The 20,951-nt window shown below is 39.0% G+C and overlaps 1 long non-coding RNA gene across 1 annotated transcript in view; it reads right to left on the bottom strand.

The window, feature by feature from the left end:
* LOC130707338 (uncharacterized) overlaps positions 1-16,178 on the bottom strand; it is a 60,159-nt gene extending 43,981 nt beyond the window's left edge. Inside the window, exons 1-4 of the long non-coding RNA XR_009007238.1 lie at positions 16,011-16,178; positions 14,486-14,563; positions 8,158-8,335; positions 5,037-5,135 (exon numbers count right to left, since the gene is read on the bottom strand). This is a non-coding gene — a long non-coding RNA (uncharacterized LOC130707338). The remainder of the gene's footprint in view (positions 1-5,036; positions 5,136-8,157; positions 8,336-14,485; positions 14,564-16,010) is intronic.
* Positions 16,179-20,951: the final 4,773 nt, after the last annotated feature.

The following is a 20,951-nucleotide window of genomic DNA, read 5'->3' as shown; positions in this document are numbered from 1 at the left end:
AGATAATCTCCCATACTTAAAGCCAACTGAATAAGGATTTCAATTACATCTGCAAATTCCCTTCACAGCAATACCCAGATTAGTGTTTGAATAACTGGGGATGTAGCTTAGCCAAGCAGACACATCAAAAAGAAAAAGAGAAACCATCACATTATGAAAACTCATATATATAAACAAGGAGGTTAAAAAAGATTACTTAAATGTAGAAACTATAGCCATTCATTCAATACTACTGCCATCATAAAAAATGTATAACAATAAAAGCCAGGCAAACATTGTAAAAGAATAAAGATGTTTCAATAGGCACAAAACAGACATTTAAGATGAACGTCATTCTTCTTGAGACAAAATAAGAAGTTATCAAAGAAGAGTCAAACATAGCCATCTATAATATACTGTTTCAGAAGGAAAGCTTTAGCTCATAAGTCAGGTTCACCATGATAAACAACCAGAACCTGGAAAATATTGGACATCATAAATGACACAGAGACTGAGAAACAAGAAGTTGTCATATTTTATCATGATTCAAAATAAAATGACTCTCAGTCCTATGCCTTGAAGGGGACAGAGGTTAGAAAAACGTTAGCAGTTGTTTTATGACCTTTCCAGCTTTGAAAAGAAAGGTCCCTTAGGCCAAGCAAAGCCCGTTTTTCCCCATGATTTGAAGACCAACAACATTTTATCCTGGTGTGAGAGGTTGATCCTCGCTTTTTGATGGCACACATCTTTCCACAGATGGAGTTGAAGGCAGTGCTTTCCCAGAACCACGACTCTTTTCCTCCTTTACCCTGAGCCTGCAGTGCCTGGGTACCCTTCACTCCAAGTGACTGTTCTCTATAAGCTATAGTTCATCTTTTCTTTTCTTTTTTGAAACACTATATTGGAGAAGAAAGCTGCAGAGCAGCTTTTGTGAGACTCTATTATCAGAACAAAAGGAGGAAGAGCATGCATCAGTAGTTCATTCTTCTTAATAATTTTTATGGACTGAATGTTCTCACTGAGAAGTTAGAGAAGTCACTTAGAAATTCATTATGCAGGGAGAAAACTCAAGATGGCTCCTGGCACTAAGTAAATTTTTTTTCTATTAGATCGCTAGAGTAGTACCCCGCACCTGGGTGCGAACAAAGCTTAATAAAACCTTGTAAGTGGTAACACTATGCTCTCAGATTATTATCTTCAGGATGTCTCTGTACACAGTGCATATAGTAATCTTAAGTATCACTGCCTACACTGAAACAAGCAGAGGCCAGGAAGACCCCCTGCTGAGATGGAGATATTATTGGGTAGCTGATCGGTTCACTTACTAAGAGATCCACTCCTACCCACTGGCTTCGCCTGTGAGACCAGACTCAGCTTCAGGATCTGCGTGTTAGTAGGGTGGGAAAACTCCCATAAAGTTGAAGCTTGAACTTCAATTTACCCAAACAAGGCCTCTCATGGGGGAGGGTGAGTAAGCCTAAAGAAATAACGTTACTGAGAAGTTGAGACTTCTACAGTAGAATCCGCTCCTACCAGCACTAAAAATGAGGAGTAGGACACAACATGGCATAAGTATTTCCTATTGTCCAGATAAAGGGGTGAGCATGTGAGATTCATAGGAAAGTTGGTGAAGACTCGTAGTCTTGGATTTGTACAGAGAAAAGACCACAAGGAGCTTGAGAGGTCAAGGGTGAGTCAAGGTCACTAGATGGGCAACCAGGACAGAGTGCTACTGGCACAGCAGGCCAGTGCAGACAACAGCAGCAGGACATGTTTTGTACAGCATCCTGGAGAGATGACAGGAGCAGTGGCTACAGCACGCAGAAGCAGAGGCACAAAGAGAGGCATAAATCTTATGTAAGATAACCTTCCTCTTGGGGTCCCCCAGAAAGACTAGAAAGGGGAAGGTGTAGGTACCTGTTGAGGCCCTTGAGCTCTCAGATTTCTTGCTGCCTCTGGAGGTATTGGTTAAGTCCCTCTATGATCTTAGCTCCGTAGTTCTTGCATTATGCATTTTCAGACTTTATTTGAGCATTTCTTTTTCCAGACTGGGTCTGAAAACCAGTGGTGTCAGACTAAGTGTGATTTAAAAACCAGACTGGGTCTGGGATCAGACCCAGATCACCTTCAGGAACTTGAACCTTTGGTTCACATCCCCCAATTAAAAAGGGTTACAGCAGGTTCTTGGAACGAGCTGGAGATCTGAAGTTAAAACTGACTAGGGAGGTTTCTCTATAGAAGCAGTTGGCATCTTAAGGTGGACAGTTCTCCCAAGATCATGGATCAAGATCTTAATCTCCGGGGCTTCCCTGGTGGCGCAGTGGTTGAGAATCTGCCTGCCAATGCAGGGGACACGGGTTCGAGCCCTGGTCTGGGAAGATCCCACATGCCGCGGAGCAACTAGGCCCGTGAGCCACAACTACTGAGCCTGCGCGTCTGGAGCCTGTGCTCCGCAACAAGAGAGGCCGCGACAGTGAGAGGCCTGCACACAGCGATGAAGAGTGGCCCCCGCTTGCCGCAACTAGAGAAAGCCCTTGCACAGAAACGAAGACCCAACACAGCCAAAAATAAAAAAAAAATTAAAAAAATAAAAAATAAAAAAAAATTAAAAAAAAAAGATCTTAATCTCCAATATGAAAGCTTTATTCCTTTTGCTTTTTCACTACTTGCCTTTTCTCTCTGTTAATGTACAGGAACATAAGGCTCCTTATCTCTGGTATCTTTCACTGAATGTACTGCTAAGGTCATAGCTGCACAACAAAAGTCCTTAAAACTTTCTTGCTAAGGTGGTTTAGACAATAAAATTGCAGAACTAGAAGGAGTCTGTGCCATAGTAAATATCTCTCACTGTACCTAGATATACACCTCTGGTATTGCAACAAATACAAGAAATTATCAAACAAGCCACTTGGCTAAAACAGGTTGATGCTCCTAGGTACATTCTTTGATTTATTTGATGCCAATTGGTTTGATTCTTGGGGGCCCTGGCTAAGGAGTACACTCAGTCCCTTGGTATCCTCCTCCTAATGGTTATCATTATAGTTTCCCTGGTGTGCTATATTCTCTCAAAGGTCTTAAATGCATGTTTGCAGCCATCAGCAGTACATCAAATGGTCTCGCTGCACTTGGAAAAACAGAAACAAGACAAACAATGAGATGAACAGCAAGAACAATTCTTTCACGATCTGGCATTATAACCTAAAACCTTTACAATGAGACAAGAAGGAACTTAACTCTGATGGTTACTGAGAGTGGGCTAGTACCAATTTTTGGTCAATCTCTCATGTATGAGAGGATGAACAAAAGGGTGGAATTGTTAAATTAATAAACAAGGAGGGCCTTAGACTGACGTGGCTTTAATGCTGCGGTGGTGTATATAAGCAAACCAAAATCTCAGCCTATAAATGCCTCAAGACTACAAAATCAAAATACTGAGGACAACTAATTACAGTCAACTAGGCTTTAAGTTATAGCCAATAAATAATTTCCTTACTTTGCTTCTGCCTTTTCTCTATAAAAGCTTCTCCCCAAGCTTTTACTGGTGGACCATTCCTAAACACTTTTGATTTGGTATTGCCCAATTCAAATCAATTTTTGCTCAAATAAGCTCAAAATGTTTAATATGCCTCAATTAACCTTGTAACAACATGAACACTCCAGTCCTTCACAGTCCCCACAACTCTCAATTGTCTTTTAACAGTTGTGTTTCACATTTTTGTGACTCAGTGACATTTGAGCTTGAAAGCCTCTGCTATAAGTGAGTATGAGGTGGGTCCAGTGCTAGATGATTCAAGGAAAGGCCTATTAAACTGTAGGTCACTCTTCCTGTTACCCCAATTAACACATTTAATAAAAAGCAAGCTATGCTGTATTTCATGTTCTTCCAGGCCTTTCATCCAGGATTCCAAAGCTCATGATCAGAAAAATATGCAGTCCCAATAGCTCTCTTCTTATGAAATACATATATTCATAGAATCTTTTCTGTTTGATTCACAGAATCACAGCATACATACATCTTTTTTTTGGCTTATTTGTTTAGCTTGAAATATCTTTTCTCAGTATAGAACAATGGATGAAGTACTTACAAATACTGACACAAAAATATCTAACATTTTTCTTTCAGCTTAGCAATGTACAATAAAACAACAAACAGAAAGCATTAAGAGCTGAATTATTCTGAAATTGGTCACACAGAACTCCAAAATACTTGTCAGAAGATTTTAAGCAATAGATATTAGGAAGGTAATGCATATATTTACATGAATCTAAGAACATTTTTGTAGCCTCCTACAGTTGAAATATACTGAGCCACAACAAGCCTCCAGACAATACTCAGCTCACTTCTATAATTTAAGTCCCTTTTGCAATAACTTCATAGGACAGCATAGACATTAAAACATGCAATTTGTGTTGGCGGCAAAAAGATTCCATTATTCACTTATTCATCTTGAGATTCTCAGTTACAAACCAAAGAAATTGTTCTAGCTCATTAAAGCAGAAAAAAATACTTCATTAAAAGGATATAAGTTTTAGAATCTCTGGGAAAGACCCAGAAGCAGGCTTGATGATCACTCTTCCAAGAACAATCTCCAAAATAAGACACAAGACTGTTCCAGCACCAGGGCTACCACCAGGCACAACACCACAGTTTGCACTGGTGGTTCCAGGTACTAGAGACAACTCTTAGAGTCTTTTGGACTGTGTCTCTGGAAGGCTGGATGTCTTGGCCTGCGTCAATGTTTGTGCTCGGCTACAAAGCATGAAGGCTAGAAAAGTAAGGTTATGGGCTCTGCCACTGTGAGCGGTGGGCTAATAAGGCAAGAACTCCCCACACACAAAAAAAGGTATACAAAAGTGCTGAGGAATCAAATGACCACTGCCCACCCTCCCACCCACCCCCACCAAAGCAACAGGGTATTAGATACTGGGTGAGAAAGTGTTAAGGAAATATAAAATAACATGTTAAGAAACAAATTCTTGTGGAATTTTTAGTCTGTTGGGGAAGACAGGACAAAAATTAAGCAAATAATCACATTAATAAATGTATAACTACCAACCGCATAAGTGATCCAAAGGAGAAAGATCTGGTTCTCTAAGAGCTGGTATCAACTGGAGATCCAGAATACTTCTTAAGGAAATGATTTCTGACCTGGGATCTGAAGAAGGAATAAGAATTAAACTGATGAAGGGAATTGAAGAACATTCCAGAACATTCCATTCAGGGGAAGCACATATGCAGAGAGCTGTGATGAGAGGGAACACAGCAAGTTTGAGGAGGAGGAAGGCCCATGTATTTACTTGAGATTAAGGTTAGGGTGGGAAAGGAGTTGTGTAAATAAGCTTTGAAAGGTAGATGGGGCTAGTTGAGGCAACATTTATGTCTTCATTCTGAAAGCAAATGTGGAGAGGAGTGCAAGAGTACTCTAATCAGATCTCTCTGATAATTTTGTGTCAACTGAGCACTGGGAGGCTGTAGACATCATGTGGTTCAGGAGAGAGGTGATCGTAGTCTCACCTCTTACATGACACTTGGAGAAAACCCACCAGCCACTTTACAGTAGATTCTTGTTGCTTTTTCTTCAGTGTGTAAGTTCTGTTTTAATCAGTTTTGCTATATCTGTTATTTTGCAAAATTGAATTACATACATGCTTAAAACATTTTCTGATTTTGAAAAGTTTAATGCCATAAATATTCCTTTTTTGGAAACTGAATCTGGGATGACACTATAGACTATTTGCAATTCATAGTCTAATGCATTTGGATAAGTTGAAATTCCTTGAAATTCAGAATTTATAATAAAAGGCATTATGGTTTCCAAATAGTAGTGGATGACCAGGGAATTATAGTATTTATCGCTGCTTTTCAGACTTCCTGTAAACTGCCTTTCCCTGGTTGTCTGATCTACTGTCTCTTCGCCAATTAATTCTTAGTTAATTCCTGCATAAATAGCAATAGAAAGCTCTATAAGAACTTCATTAATTTTTTTTTTCAATTACTTGAAATTTGGTTAGAACTGAAGATTTCTTTGCATTAAAGCAGCCTGAAGTATTAGCTTAAAATGTGTGGTTTGAAGCCAGGAGACTTGATGTTAAGTTCTGTTTGCATCACTTCCCAGATATATGACATTTTGAAAGTTATTGGTGTCTTTAGCCTTTGTTTTCTCAACTGCAAAAGAGAGGGCTTCCAGCCGAGTTGTAATGAAGATAAAATAAGAGGATATTTCATCAAAGTGATTTGCATGCTAGACAAGTGTAGAAGCATAAACATGAAAATGATTTACTAAATAAACAGGGGAGGAAATGCAGAAACATTGGGGTATTTCATAGCAAAGAAAATATTCAAAAATTTTGCATCATTTTAAGAATATGCACAAAAGTAGAGACCAGAACTGTTTTGATTGTGCCTGTGATCCTTCTTTCAGGATTTTCCTTGTTGGTCTCTGAGTTTAGAGCATGTGAAAACCCTGGATCAGCCTCCAGCAGCCTCCCAGCTGGGCCACACCCCAGAAAGCAATCGTGGCAGTAAATTTAAACAGAGCCAAGGAGTAAGCAAGGCATATCTCTTCAACAGCCATGTATGCTTAGGTTCTTTTGGTGCACTATGTTTCATTTCATTTTATTAGTTGTTTATCAGATATACAGGGCGGAGTTAATAATATGCCTCAGTTCAAGGCACATTATAATCATCGATACATAAGAGTCTCTCTAGTTTTAACAGTTATTTATTCTACTTAATCCACATCTCCAAGGTAACCATTCTGCTGTATTTCTTTCTTTTTCTTTTTTAATAAATTTATTTATTGATTGATTGATTAATTGATTGATTGATGGCTGCGTTGGGTCTTCGTTGCTGCGCGCAGGCTTTCTCTAGCTGCGGCAAGTGGGGGCTACTCTTCGTTGCGGTACACAGGCTTCTCATTGCGGTGGCTTTTCTTGTTGTGGAGCATGGGCTCTAGGCATGCGGGCTTCAGTAGTTGTGGCACACAGGCTTCAGTAGTTGTGGCACACGGGCTCAGTAGTTGTGGCGCACGGGCTTAGTTGCTCCACGGCATGTGGGATCTTCCCAGACCAGGGTTCAAACCTGCGTCGCCTGCATTGGCAGGTGGATTCTTAACCACTGTGCCACCAGGGAAGCCCTATTTATTTCTTTTTATTTTAAAGTGCTCTAAAATGTGTTGTGTGATTTTGTTGGCACTTATTTTAAACTATGTAAATCCTCAGAGATCTCATTCATTTTCTTACTCTTTTGGACTAAGTACTATCTTTTTAAGATCCAATCTTATTTCTATGTGTACATCAGATATGTTCCTCCTAAAGCTCCATAACCACCCATGGTATGTATTCTCCAAGTCTTGCCTATTTACTCTACCCAAACTGCCACCAACTCCCACCACTGTAAACATTACTGTAATAGCTATCTTTATATATTTCACACTATAAAAATATTTGAAATTTTCTTTGGGATAAATTCTCAGTAGCAGAAGTGCTGTGTCATAGCATGTATGTACACTTAATCTGTCTACATCATGCCAGACTGTTCTTCAGAATGGCTGTACCAATCTACTCCCCATGAAGCTTTCTGCATAGCTGCTTCCCTGACAACACTCAGCATTATCCAGTTTTCTAATTTTTACCAATTTAGTACTGTTAATTTAACCTGTATTTCTCTGATTACTATCTTCAGCATGCCTTTGAGTACTTGGTTTTGAGAGTTTTCTTTTCTGTAAATTGCTGTCTCATATTCTTTACCTGTTTTCCTATTGTGGTAACTGACTTGTCAATTTACAGAAATTCCCTGCTAATTATTAATTCCTTTCCAGTTTTAAACATTGAAAATGCCTTCTCCCGTTTAGTCATCTATTAATTTGGTCCATAGTGTTCTTCATGAATGAAAAACCTTAATTTTCCTGAGCATAATGAAGCTTTCACAGATTATTTCTTCTTTTCTAACCTTCTCATCCTTGAAGATCTTCCCCTGTGGTCCTCTCCCTGCCTGAAGTCTCACCTGAGGGTGCTGGGGACAGAATGACAGCTGCCCAAGTACAGAAGATGGATCAGTTTTGTTTGGTGTTCTTTCCGCACAACTACAACAGTGCCTGGACCAGGGTTAGTGCCATATATAAATGCCAAATGAATGAAGTTAGAAAGTCTCCCAGAGCTATGGAGAGGTCATTTCACCTCCTGGATTCTTTAAGGTGCACGGTTCCCCACGACTTGGTTTGTGTACAAGAAAAATCCTTCTTGCTCAGGGAGGGAGGACTGCAGTGGGGTGGAGCAATGGAAGCTGTTTGTCAGTCTCTTTCCATGATTTCAATCTCCATATCGTTCCCAGTGGATCGTTCCCAAAAGTCAGTATCTGGAAGATTTTAAATAGATATGCATATGAGTAAGTATCTTGCTGGTACAAACCAATCCAAAATGTACATTCCCACAATATTTCTGATTGTTTTCTTTATTGGGGTATAACTTACATGCAATAAAATTCTCCCATCTATACAGTGTATTTACAGGGGGAGCCTTAATTTTGATATAATTGTATTTAGCAATCTTTTGCTTCGTTTTTCCTTTTGAAATTTTTTGAAGTGTTTCCCCATTCCTAGATTGTAAAGATTATCTCATACATTCTCTTCTATCAGCTGTATTTTTTTCCCTTCCAACTTACATGTTTAATCTATCTGGGGGTAACTCATTATGTAGTCTTAGGTAGGGATCCAATTTTTCTCCATATAGTGAGACAATTTCCCCAAAAAACTTCAACTAAACATTTTCTACTGAGTTGTGGTAATTCCTTTAAACTTTATTAAATTCCCATGGATATATGAATCTCATTCTGAGTGCATTATTTTCTTCCACTTATCTGTTTATCTGATCTTATACCAATAGCACATTGCTTTTATTACTCTGGCCTTGTAGTATGTCTTAATATCTGGCAGGGCAAGCTCTTCATTTTTACGACTTCTCTTTAAGCAGCAGACAGCCATGAACTTTTATTTCTCTCTACAAATTTTACAGCAAATTTAATAGTTTCCCTAAAATATCTAACTGGAATTGTTACTGAAATTGCATTGCATTTATATACTAAATTAAAGAAAATCTCTGTCTTAATAATATGAATTCATCCCATCCAAGAGCATGAAATGTCACTCCCTTTCTTCATATCATCTTTCATGTCCTTCACCCAAATTTTAAAGTGTGTCAGGAAAACTATTTGAAATTTGGAAATAAGACCACAAAAAGGTGAGTGGGACATCCTTTCAATATCACATGAGGGCAAAGGTCACAAAAGTATAGTTATGAAATGTATTTAGTTTATCTCATTGTTTACCATTAATAAAAGGTCTCAAACTTAGTGAGGTTACATGTTAACTTCTAGAATTTTTTCCAGTAGATGCAAATAATTTTGTGTCTAATGAAAGAGATGACTCCAAAGATTTATGGTCTGTGTTTGGGACATCAGTTTTATAACTAATTCAGCAGTCCCGATATTTCTCTGTTAAACTGCCTATAAATCCCTGGCATCTTAAGTTCTCTTTGAACTGGCCATACACCTTATTGGTTCCCTTATTAATTAATGGGTTTAAAATCTTTAACATGTTGATTTTATATTTGCATGAAAGTCATGGTTTTAACTTTTTGAAAAGCACACTTTGGTGAGTTCCTTCATAAAGGTCTTACATATTCTAGGTTACTTTAACTCTTAGATAGTTTATAGTTTTATTGCAATTATGAATGGAATATTATTTTTCTGGAGTTTCCTGATTAATTATTGCTGGTATAGAGAAATATTTTTGATTTTGTAAGTTGATGCTGTATCCAGCAACTTTGCTAAACACATACTGGTTCTAATAGGTTGTCTCTGGATTCTATTAGTTCTTTTAGGTACACAATTACAATATCAGCAATTAATGAACAGCTAGATACTATACACTAATACATTTTTAAAGATAGATAAAATGGATAAATTCCTAGAAAATTATCAAATGCCAAAATTAGCCTTAATTTTACAAATACTTCCCTTGAGGTTGATCCTAGTTTTAGCTTCTGACTCTCAATAAAATTCATATTTATGTTGTGCACATAAATGACCTCATTTAATATCCACTAAAATTCTATAAGTTAAGTGCTATGCCCATTATATATTGAAGAAGATAAATATATAAAGGGTAAGTGCATTGTACAAAGTCACAACATTAGTTGTGGTGGCTCCTTGTCAAAAATTCAGCTCTTGTGCCTTGAAATCTGGCACAATTTTCTGAGGCAGAAACTTTTGTGTGTCTCTCTGCCCCTATCCTCCAGGTCATTTTACTACCTAGAAGTTCAGAAAAAAATAAAACTGATCATAGCAAAGAAATGTTCATCAGCTAATGGGTAAGTATTCACATGAGGTTTGATTTTTGCTACCCTTACATCTACAAAGGAAGACCAATTTGTTATCACAGAAAAGTGAGATATACAAAATGATATCTCATCAGGGGTCTTGCTTTCTCTTTGGAGTCTGGAGGACAAGCAGATTCCTGTAACTGATGAAGCGGCTTTTAAGATGTGCTTGTGGCAGTGTTCCCAGATTCGGCAAATAAATATACAGGGTGCCCAGTTAAATTTAAATTTCAGGTAAACAATGGATATTATTTTAGTATAAGCATGTCCCATGCAATATTTAGGATATATCCAGTATGTGTATATGTGTGCATACTATATATCCAGTGTATATTATATATACATAGTATACATTATAATCTTTACCACAACCCTGAAAGATGATTATTATTCACCTTTTAATCTTGATAAGGAAGCTGAGGTTCAGAGATATTATGTAAATCATTCAAGGCCACCAGGTGGTAACTGGCAAAGCTGATCAAGACCATCTAAAACCCATGCTCTTATACTGCTTCCCCAGTTCCTCAAGTAACCCTGTGGGACAGCACCATGTTTCAGTTAACCCCAGTCCCATTCCCAGCCCTCTTCTCCCTTGCTCCACTCTATGGCAGGGGTTGGGAAAACTAAACTCTCCCTTTCCAGCTTCCATCACTGCCAGAGCAGGCCATGTGACACAGTTCCGGCCAGAGAAGTGAAAGCAGAAGTTGACTGGGGCTTCTGGAAAATCTTGGTTTTCACGATCAAAGGGACAAACATGGGTCACTGATCTACCCCTCCTCCTCTTGCCATGATCACAGATTTGATGACGGGTGATGTAGCCCTCATCTTGTGAGGACTATCAAGGAAAGGCCAGGGGGTCTATAGAGTTGCCAGCCAACCCTGATACTACTGAAACTCTGAACCAAGAAGAGCAACACCTACCTCCATACTTCCTATTAGGTAAAGATAAAACGATTTGCTTAGCTACAGTAAGTCAGGGTGTGAATTTCCTTTCCACACTAATTATTTGGATGTTAGGGATTCTCAATAGATTCAAATTCAGCCAACATGAATTGGATGCCTAATACTTCCAGGCTCCTTGATAGATGTCATCATAATTTAACCCTTACAATAGCCTTGTGTGGTGGGGATTACTGTACCCATTTCACAAAACTGTGGTTCATAAAAGCCTCGCAGCCTGTTCAAAGTCTACCCTAAGCTGGTAGCAACATCAGGATTCAAACCTGTGTCATCTGAATCTGATTGTAGGCTTTTCTCTTTTAGATATCTGGAAACACTCGTATGATACTGAAATAACAGTTTGGTTTCATTTTGAAAGTATGCATTCAACAGGAATTTTCCAGTTTTCAGAGATGAATAATCATTTTATAAGGAAATTTCACTTTTACCAAAACTCATATTCCTTAAATTCACTGAATACATTAAACTAGCCTATGGTTTTTCATTTTTATGTAGAGCAAGTTATGTTCTCTACTAGGGAGAAAAGATGTGTGATAAAATAAAGGTTGAAATCCAAGGAACATTTTTTCAAAAACCAAGAAAGTACCAAAAACTGCTACGTTACAAATGTGAAAAAAATCATGGAATATGATTGTAATAGTTACATCTCACATTGGCTGAGGATGGAATATGTAATGCTGGAGAATTCTCTTACCATTGCATTTTACGCTGAGTTCATAATACTACACTGACTGGCAATCTCTCTTCATAATGAAAATCTTTCGGCAGAGGAAAAGAAAAATAAGTTGTCATCTTAAAAAAAAAAAGTACTATAGAAAGGGACAAAGATTTGTCAAAGGGCAGCACAATAACAAGTTATGGGAAGGCATTACAAAGTCAAAGAGAGCTGGGTAACCACTCATTTGCCCACCATCTTAATAGGATAAATTCCTCCAGGCTCTTTAAAAGATAATGAGCACACCAATTATTTTCTCAGGGCACAGGAGCAGGTCGAGGAATTACTGCTGTGTTCTGACACAATAACACAAGCCAAACAAGTCAGAAATGTCATCGTCAAGCAGTCTAAGGATATTTGAGCAGAGAGATGTTAATCACAGGTGAGTCTTGCCAGTGGCTCTCCAATCACAGAAGTCAGGGTTCATTTTCTGTTCAAGCATGATGCTCTCAAATCAAATCTGGTATTAACGACATCCCACGATAAGGAGATTTGCAGCAACCCTAAATCTTTTGATCTCCAAGTCAGCTGTCTATTTGTCCTTGTTGTTAGAGAGCACATATTTACTCAGCTTTCAGAGCAAAATAATTCATATAGACGCCAGAGATAGGGGAAGATAGCACTGATTCATGAACATGGGTTGCTGTGCCGTAGGTCTTTTGACGTAATAATAATTGCTATTTGTTTTGTACATTAAGAATAATTTCCAGGCTTCCCTGGCGGCGCAGTGGTTGAGAGTCTGCCTGCCAATGCAGGGGACACGGGTTCGAGCCCTGGTCTGGGAAGATCCCACATGTCGCGGAGCGACTAGGCCCGTGAGCCACAACTACTGAGCCTGCGCGTCTGGAGCCTGTGCTCCGCAGCAAGAGAGGCCGCGATAGTGAGAGGCCCGCACACCGCGATGAGGAGTGGCCCCCGCTCGCCGCAACTAGAGAAAGCCCTCGCATAGAAACGAAGACCCAACACAGCCAAAAATAAATTTTAAAAATAAATAAATTAATTTTAAAAAAAAAGAATAATTTCCGAGTACAAATATTACAATCTGTTCAAATCTATTAAGTTTTCAGGGGAAGTAACACAAGAGTTTTGCTGGCTTAAGCAGTCCTCTGAAGTTCTTTTGTTGTTTCTATTGCTGTTCCCTTGGGCTTTTAACTTTAAATTTTTTATTTAAAAATTTTTAAACCTACAAAAATGTTGAAAGAAGAGAACAATAAATACCATTCATCTAAATTCATCAAAATATTAATATTTTATCACCCTTGGGTTTTTTTTCTGGGAATTTTCTTTTTTATTTTATTTTATTTTATTGATTTACAATGTTGTGTTAACATTCCTTTCTTCCTTCTTTCCTTCTTGCCTATCTCTGGACTAATCATATTTTTTTATGTAAGAATATATATACTTTCTTGCTCTACCATTTGAAAATAAGTTCCAGACACCATGACAGTTCATCCCTAAATATCACACATCTGCTAAGAATGAGTGTTCTCCTATATAATCAGAGTATCACTTTCATATATCCACATTCAAATTTCCCCAGTTGACCAAAATTGTTTTTTTTAATTGTTTTACTTTTTCAATCTGGGATCAAATCAAGGTTCACACATTGCCTTTGATTATGGCTTTTAGTATCTTAAATCTTTTCCTGAAGAGCATTCTTTTTGTTTCTGTTTCTATCTTCACAACATTGAAAAATTCAGGACAGTTGTCCTATATTATGCCCCACATTCTGTATTTAATTGTTCTTCACCACGAGAATCAGGTTAAATATTTTGGCATAAGTACTACATAGCACACAGGGGATGCTGTATACCTCCCATTGTGTCAGGTATCTATTCTAAAGGTTAATTTTCCTTGGCAATGAAAACACATAATCCATGGGATAATACCTCTTGCCACCTCCAACAACATTTTACTCAAAAGTTTTAGTATTCTTTGATGATCTTTGCTTGAATTGCATTCAGGTGCAAAATGGTGATTTTTTAAAAATTCTCTCCTTTTTCTACATTTACTATAATCTTCTGTAAAGAAGAGCTTTCCTACTTATTTCTTCTATCTCCTTCTCTTTCCCCTCTTCTTTCTATCACTATAGATTTATGTTCAATGTGATATAATCTCTTACCATCATTATTCTTTTCAATGCTCAAATTGTCCCGTTTTGACAAGTGGAAGCCCCTGCATCCTGGCTTCTGTTATTCTTTTGACATGATCCCATTAGTCTTGGAGCATTTCCTTGCTTTAGAGTATGACAAAATATCCCAGACTTACCTTGTATTGTCCTTGCCCCAAACCTGGACTTAGTTCTCCAAGGAACCCTGGTTCCTTTCAGTGCATGCCAATATCTGTGCGTTGTAACCACTCTGATGAAACAGAATGGATCTCCCACTCCAGATTTGGTTGGAATGTCAAGACTGATGACACACAGGAAGAGGGTATGAAAGGTTTATTACTTACTTAATGAGGCTTTCTGGGGAGAGCAGGGCAGTCTTCATAAGCTGGACTGAAAATGGTTTGTGAGAGCTGGAAGAAGACCTGCGGGGGGTTTTATGGTGGTTAGGGGGTGAGGCTGGTATGAGGGCCTCTGTGCACAGGCAGGGGCTTGTGTGGCTTGAACTTCCCATCAACACCAAAGGTGGAAGCACTCAGACTTTCTTATCAGATTTCCCGGAAGAGGGGCAGAAGGGGAGGAGGGAGGGATGAGGTTTAAGATGTCAGCAAACATCAAATAAATGGGGTCAGATAAAATTAAAAATAAATAAAATTTAAAATATTTTTAAATTTTGTTTAATTTAAAAAACTTTAAAAATAGAAAATTTTTAAAATTAAAAAAAAGTTTTTAATTTTAAAAAATGAAAATAAATTAATTAAAATGTTTTAAAAATGTTTAAAAATGGGGTCAGACTATTACACTGGGCTACACTTACATTCTTTTACATAAGTCTATGAGATAGAGATCTGTTACATAGATACCATGTGCACCCAAATCACCTTCACAGGGTACATGTGAAGTACCTGGAATAAGAACACAAGGCACTTCCAGCTCTTTAAGTGGGAAACAACCTCGCTTAATACACAGTAGCAGCAGCAAAATCATTATTCCTTTGCAAGTTACTTGACATTTTCAAATTGTTTCTAAATCAGTTATGGACAGGGCTATCAATTTTCTGTTTAGAAAATCAACTTTAGAAAGGATATGTGCTTTCATGATGTCAGAGGGCTCCTCAGAGGGTCAAAAGCATTTAAACTTCTCTCTCAGTCAAGACATCAAGATAATTCTAAGAGCCTTTATATTTCATATAAATGTCAGATTAGAGCAGTACATCATTAAATTCAATTCATAGAAACAACCATTACATTTAAACACTCAAAAAATAAAGCTACAGATCTTTGTCAAAACATATAATGATAATAACAATAAGATTAGCAGCTAACATGAATTGAATGTCTTTATGTTCCAAACACATTACAGTCATCCTCGTAACAGTTCTTTGGATTTAATATTAATATTATCTCAAGTTTGCAATGAGGAAACTGAAGCCCAAAGAGGTGAAATAATGTGACCAACATCCCACAGCAGGTAAGTGAAGAAGTGAGCATTCAAACACAAAGCAGAAAAATAACATTGAAAATTCAACATTTCGGGACTTCCCTGGTGGTCCAGCGGTTGAGACTCTGCGCTCCCAGTGCAGGGGCCCCAGGTTCAATCCCTGGTCAGGGAACTAGATCCCGCATGCGCAATTAAAAGATCCCACACGCTGCAACAAAGACCTCGCAGGTCACAACAAAGACCTGGCACAGCCAAATAAATAAATAGATGGATAGATATTTTTTTTAAAAAAGAAAATTCAACATTTCATAACTGTATTTTAGCTCTGAAAGTAGAACACAGATTGATTTCCACTAAAGACAGAAAGTGCCAGACTGGCTCAGATTTTAACCTAGTCAGCATAAACTTTTATTCTCTTCTATTCTATTTTACCTTAGAATATTAGGGTCCAGCATCCAAGACAGCCAGTAGCCAAATGACCAGGGATGGGGCAGATGAACTGTTTGGACTTTTCCAATCCAAATGATCACATCAACAATCAGTTTGGAATTCAGTGAAGTATGCCCTGTTGCGGTCTTGAGGTGATTTTTTTTGGCGGAAATCCGGATTTCTCTGTGTTGTAACCACTCTGAAGAAACAGAATAAATCCCCCACCCAAAATCTGGTTGGAACGTCAAGACTGATGACACACAACAAAAAGGTATGAAAGGTTTATTACTTACATGAAATGAGAGAAGTGTTGAGTTCAAAAGTACCTGTAAACTAATGGGTTAAAAAAATTGTTCAACCACTGTTTGACCTTCAGCTTTGGAGATCTCAATTATCACATGTGTAGTGTAATAGTCTACATGACATATTTTTCAGAGCACTTTTACACACATCTCATTGATCACCTCAATAACTGAGTGTGAATGACAGAAAATTTACCTATGCAAATGTGAAGCAAATATCTCATGTAATCAATGTGTGGATTCCAGTAGGTGGAGGGTGCTAAACACCTTTATAACCCCTTGGCACACAGCTTTGCTCAAATGGTTGTGCCGCAGATATAACCTTTGACAAAATGACACACCTCTGCTGCACTGCCTGTCACTTGCTTTCTGGCCCAAGCTTCTCTGTCCACTGAGATTCTGGGCTGTGATGGGTCATGTGCAAAACTGTAAGTGCAAGGAAATTAACACCCCTGGAGCAACCCTTGGTTAACATAGGATACTAACTGGGAAATAAACACTCACCTTTCCCCATCCCTGATGGACGATTCTGAGGCACATTCTGTAGAACTCCACTGGGGCCCTGCTAGTATTGAGCCCCAGGTGCACCCAGCCACCTTCTTAAAACTGCATCCTTGGATTGGCTTCCTTTCTTCCCTGTTCCACTCTTCCCAATCTGCTGTGCCTATCCTGCTTTATCAGATTTGGCTACAGTAGTTAATTAATAAATGGTTAATATACAGTTCAAGAAAAGTCACATTCCCTGGGAACCATTCATCAAGCCCTTGTCATAGAATCTGCTTTAGGGGGGAACCCAAACAAAATCAGAGAGTTTAAGTAACTTATAAAAGAGTCAGTTCATGTTGCAGTTAGAAAATAGGTCTTCTGTCTCTTTATGGGATGTGATTAAAAGCACAGGCACTAAAGTCACATTCACCTGGGTCTGAAACTAACTGGGGTACCTTAAGAATGTGACTTGATTTTTCTGAGGCTCAACCACTGAATTGGAATATTAATATAAATGATAATAACAATGGCCAGTCATTATTGAGTGCTTCCATGTGTACACTCTTTGCATATATTAACCTTCTAATCCTCACCGTAACCTTATGAGATATATATATATATTTTTTTTTTATTCAAGACCCATTTATTCTCTAATTCTGCCCACATGGAGACACCCTCCTTGAAAAGGCATTGAATCCTTCCATTCAGTTTAACACCTTGTGCTGAAAACACGTGTTCCGAGGTTTCAACTATGAGATCCACATTCTTAAAGCACTGATTCTTAAACTTCATCTAGATTTCTCCCCTTGGATGGGGGGAGATTACCCAAACCCAGCGAAGAACAGCTCAGGACTGTGGGCTCTGCTCGCCCAGAAGACCTTGCAGCTCCCCTGACCAGCCGGCTGGAGCCAGGACTAGGGCCCTGAGACGAGGGGCGCCTGCTGGGCTGCCGCCCCCACCCCTAACTCCCGTCCTCTTCACTAGGCTGGCTGTCACCTCTAGTTTCCCTGGAGTGTGGGGATTCCAGACGGTCTCTGCTCACACTTCTGTGTCACGCCTGCCGCCTCAGCACTGCTAATCCACACTAAGGGTGAAAAGCACACAGAACTGCTTTTCAACACACCAACGTTCCACACAAAAGTTATTTGATAAGCCTGCAGGTTCTTTTTCAGCAGAGGAGATTCCCAAGGCCATGACTCCCCCCGGCTCCCCACTGCCCTCGCCGGCAGACTGCACGTGCCTGGCCGCAGTGATGAGTTGGGCACACCCCCTTGGCTCCACTCCCACTCACTCTCCTGGAGAACTGAGGACGGTGCCCTGGGCTCATCTGTCCTGAAGCCAGTCCTAGAGTGACAAGAGCCACACCTGCAGGTCTGTTCCACTGACCAGCCGCCCAGGACCGAGCTGGGCCCACGGACCTCAGTCTGGATTGTGTCGGCTGGTCATTTTTGCCGAGGTTCACAGGCCAACGGCCAGTGTCCTTCCTTCCCTGCTCATCACTGCACCAGCGGCTCACTCCTACCTGCTGCCGTCAGGCGCCTGGCAACCTCGTGTTCCGGGGCCAGCCAAGAACTGAGACCCCAGCAGGCCCCTAGTTCCCAGCAGGCAAACTCACCATTAAACTACCGCTGCCTGGCCGTGTTCTCGAGGCTTCAGAGTCGGGAAAGTGCGGAGGGCAGAGCAGGCAGCTGCGCCCCCAGCCCCGGACCCGCGATGCTCCGCAGAGGCGCCAGAACCTGGCCGCACCACCACCCCCAACACAAGCGACCTCTGCGCCCGCCTGTCCCGCGGACCCGGGCGCACCTCCAGCCACTGCGACCCAAGACGCAGGCGCGGGGCGCGGGGCGCAGGGCTCGGCGCGGGGCGGGCGCTGGGGTGGGCGGGGACTCCGGGTTCCGGCCCCGATGCCGCGCGGACCCACAGGCCCACCTCCGTCCCCGCCGCCCGGAAAGCGAGATATAGTAATAATAATATTAATAATAATAAGAGTATTACTAATATAATAATATTAATATATAAATAAGTAATATGGTGTGCTGAATTGGGTGATTGGGATTGACATGTATACACTGATGTGTATAAAACTGATGCCTAATAAGAACCTGCAGTATAAAAAAACAAACAAAACAACTAATACTAAACTTTCATTGGGTTATTTGTATGGAAATATGTTAATATAAATGTTTCAGACATTGCATGAAATTTCTAAAAATCTTATATTTGTATTTGTATGGAAATATGTTAATATAAATGTTTCAGACATTACATGAAATTTCTAAAAATCTTATATTTGTATTTCTATGGAAATATGTTAATATAAATGTTTAAGACATTACATGAAATTTCTAAAAATCTTATATGTTCTGGTATAATGTTATAAGTAATAATCCTAGTTATTACTTTAAAATGTATATCTCAGAAATAACGAATTTTCTTGTCAACTGCATTATTATGAACTTTCATCAAATCTTTAACCATGGTCATTTTTAAGTCTTCTGTCATTTACAGACAGTTCTGGGTGTACTCTGATGATTTTGCAAATATGTTCCTATAAAAGGGTTTCATCTTCAAGAAATTCATGGAAAAGACTCTGACAAGTACAGGTTTCTGGTAACTGACTGTACTGCTGAACTGAATGAATAAGCATTTTCAGAACTCTAATGAAAAACTGATGAACTCATAAAAGTGCTGACAAAAGATCAAGATGAAAAAAAAAATTAATTACATGGGACTGAGTGAACTGATGAGGATGAGTGTAATTTTTGTGACTTTCTGTCTGAATTAAAAAAAAAAAAAATCCCACAAGGACTAAGAGGCAAAGAATATAGAAATCAATTTTCACTGCAAAGTAAAGGAGCTGTTACAGTGGAGGATTACTGGACTGAATGTCAATATTATGACATAGTATGAGTGTGTTTCATGTTTGGTAATTGCAATCATTGTTGCTTTTGTTGTGGTCATCCATGTACAATGCTTGATGTCAGTCTATTTATCTCTTGTAAAAATAAAATACAGTGTGTGTGTGTGAAAAAAAAATAAAAAATAAAATAAAATAAAATAAAATAAAAAAAAACAGAAAGCCCAGACATAAACCCACGCACCTATGGTCAACTCATCTATGACAAACGAGGCAAAGATATACAATGGAGAAAAGACAGTCTCTTCAATAAGTGGTGCTGGGAAAACTGGACAGCTACATGTAAAAGAATGAAATTACAACACTCCCTAACACCATACACAAAAATGAACTCAAAATGGATTCGAGACCTAAATGTAAGACCGCACACTATAAAACTCTTAGAGGAAAACATAGGAAGAACACTCTTTGACATAAATCACAGCAAGATCTTTTTTGATCCACCTCCTAGAGTAATGGAAATACAAACAAAAATAAACAAATGGGACCTAACGAAACTTCAAAGCTTTTGCACAGCAAAGGAAACCATAAACAAGACGAAAAGACAACCCTCAGAATGGGAGAAAATATTTGCAAATGAATCAATGGACAAAGGATTAATCTCCAAAATATATAAACAGCTCATGCAGCTCAATATTAAAGAAACAAACAACCCAATCCAAAAATGGGCAGAAGACCTAAATAGACATTTCTCCAAAGAACACATACAGATGGCCAAGAAGCACATGAAAAGATGCTCAACATCACTAATTATTAGAGAAATGCAAATCAAAACTACAATGAGGTATCACCTCACACCAGTTAGAATGGGCATCATCAGAAAATCTACAAGCAACAAACTCTGGAGAGGGTGTGGAGAAAAGGGAACCCTCTTGCACTGTTGGTGGGAATGTAAATTGATACAGCCACTATGGAGAACAGTATGGAGGTTCCTTAAAAAACTAAAAATAGAATTACCACATGACCTGGCAATCCCACTACTGGGCATATACCCAGAGAAAACCGTAATTCAAAAAGACGCATGCACCCCAATGTTCAGTGAAGCACCATTTACAATAGCCAGGTCATGGAAGCAACCCAGATGCCCATCGACAGATGAATGGATAAAGAAGATGTGGCACATATATACAATGGAATATTACTCAGCCATAAAAAGAAATGAAATGGAGGTATTTGTAATGAGGTGGATGGAGTTAGAGTTTGTCATACAGAGTGAAGTAAGTCAGAAAGAGAAAAACA

This window comes from Balaenoptera acutorostrata, chromosome 2 (genome assembly GCF_949987535.1).
Source record: "Balaenoptera acutorostrata chromosome 2, mBalAcu1.1, whole genome shotgun sequence".
NCBI lineage: Eukaryota > Metazoa > Chordata > Mammalia > Artiodactyla > Balaenopteridae > Balaenoptera > Balaenoptera acutorostrata.
The sequence above is the reverse complement of the archived record's forward strand: the minus strand, read 5'-3'. Positions and strand labels throughout refer to the sequence as shown.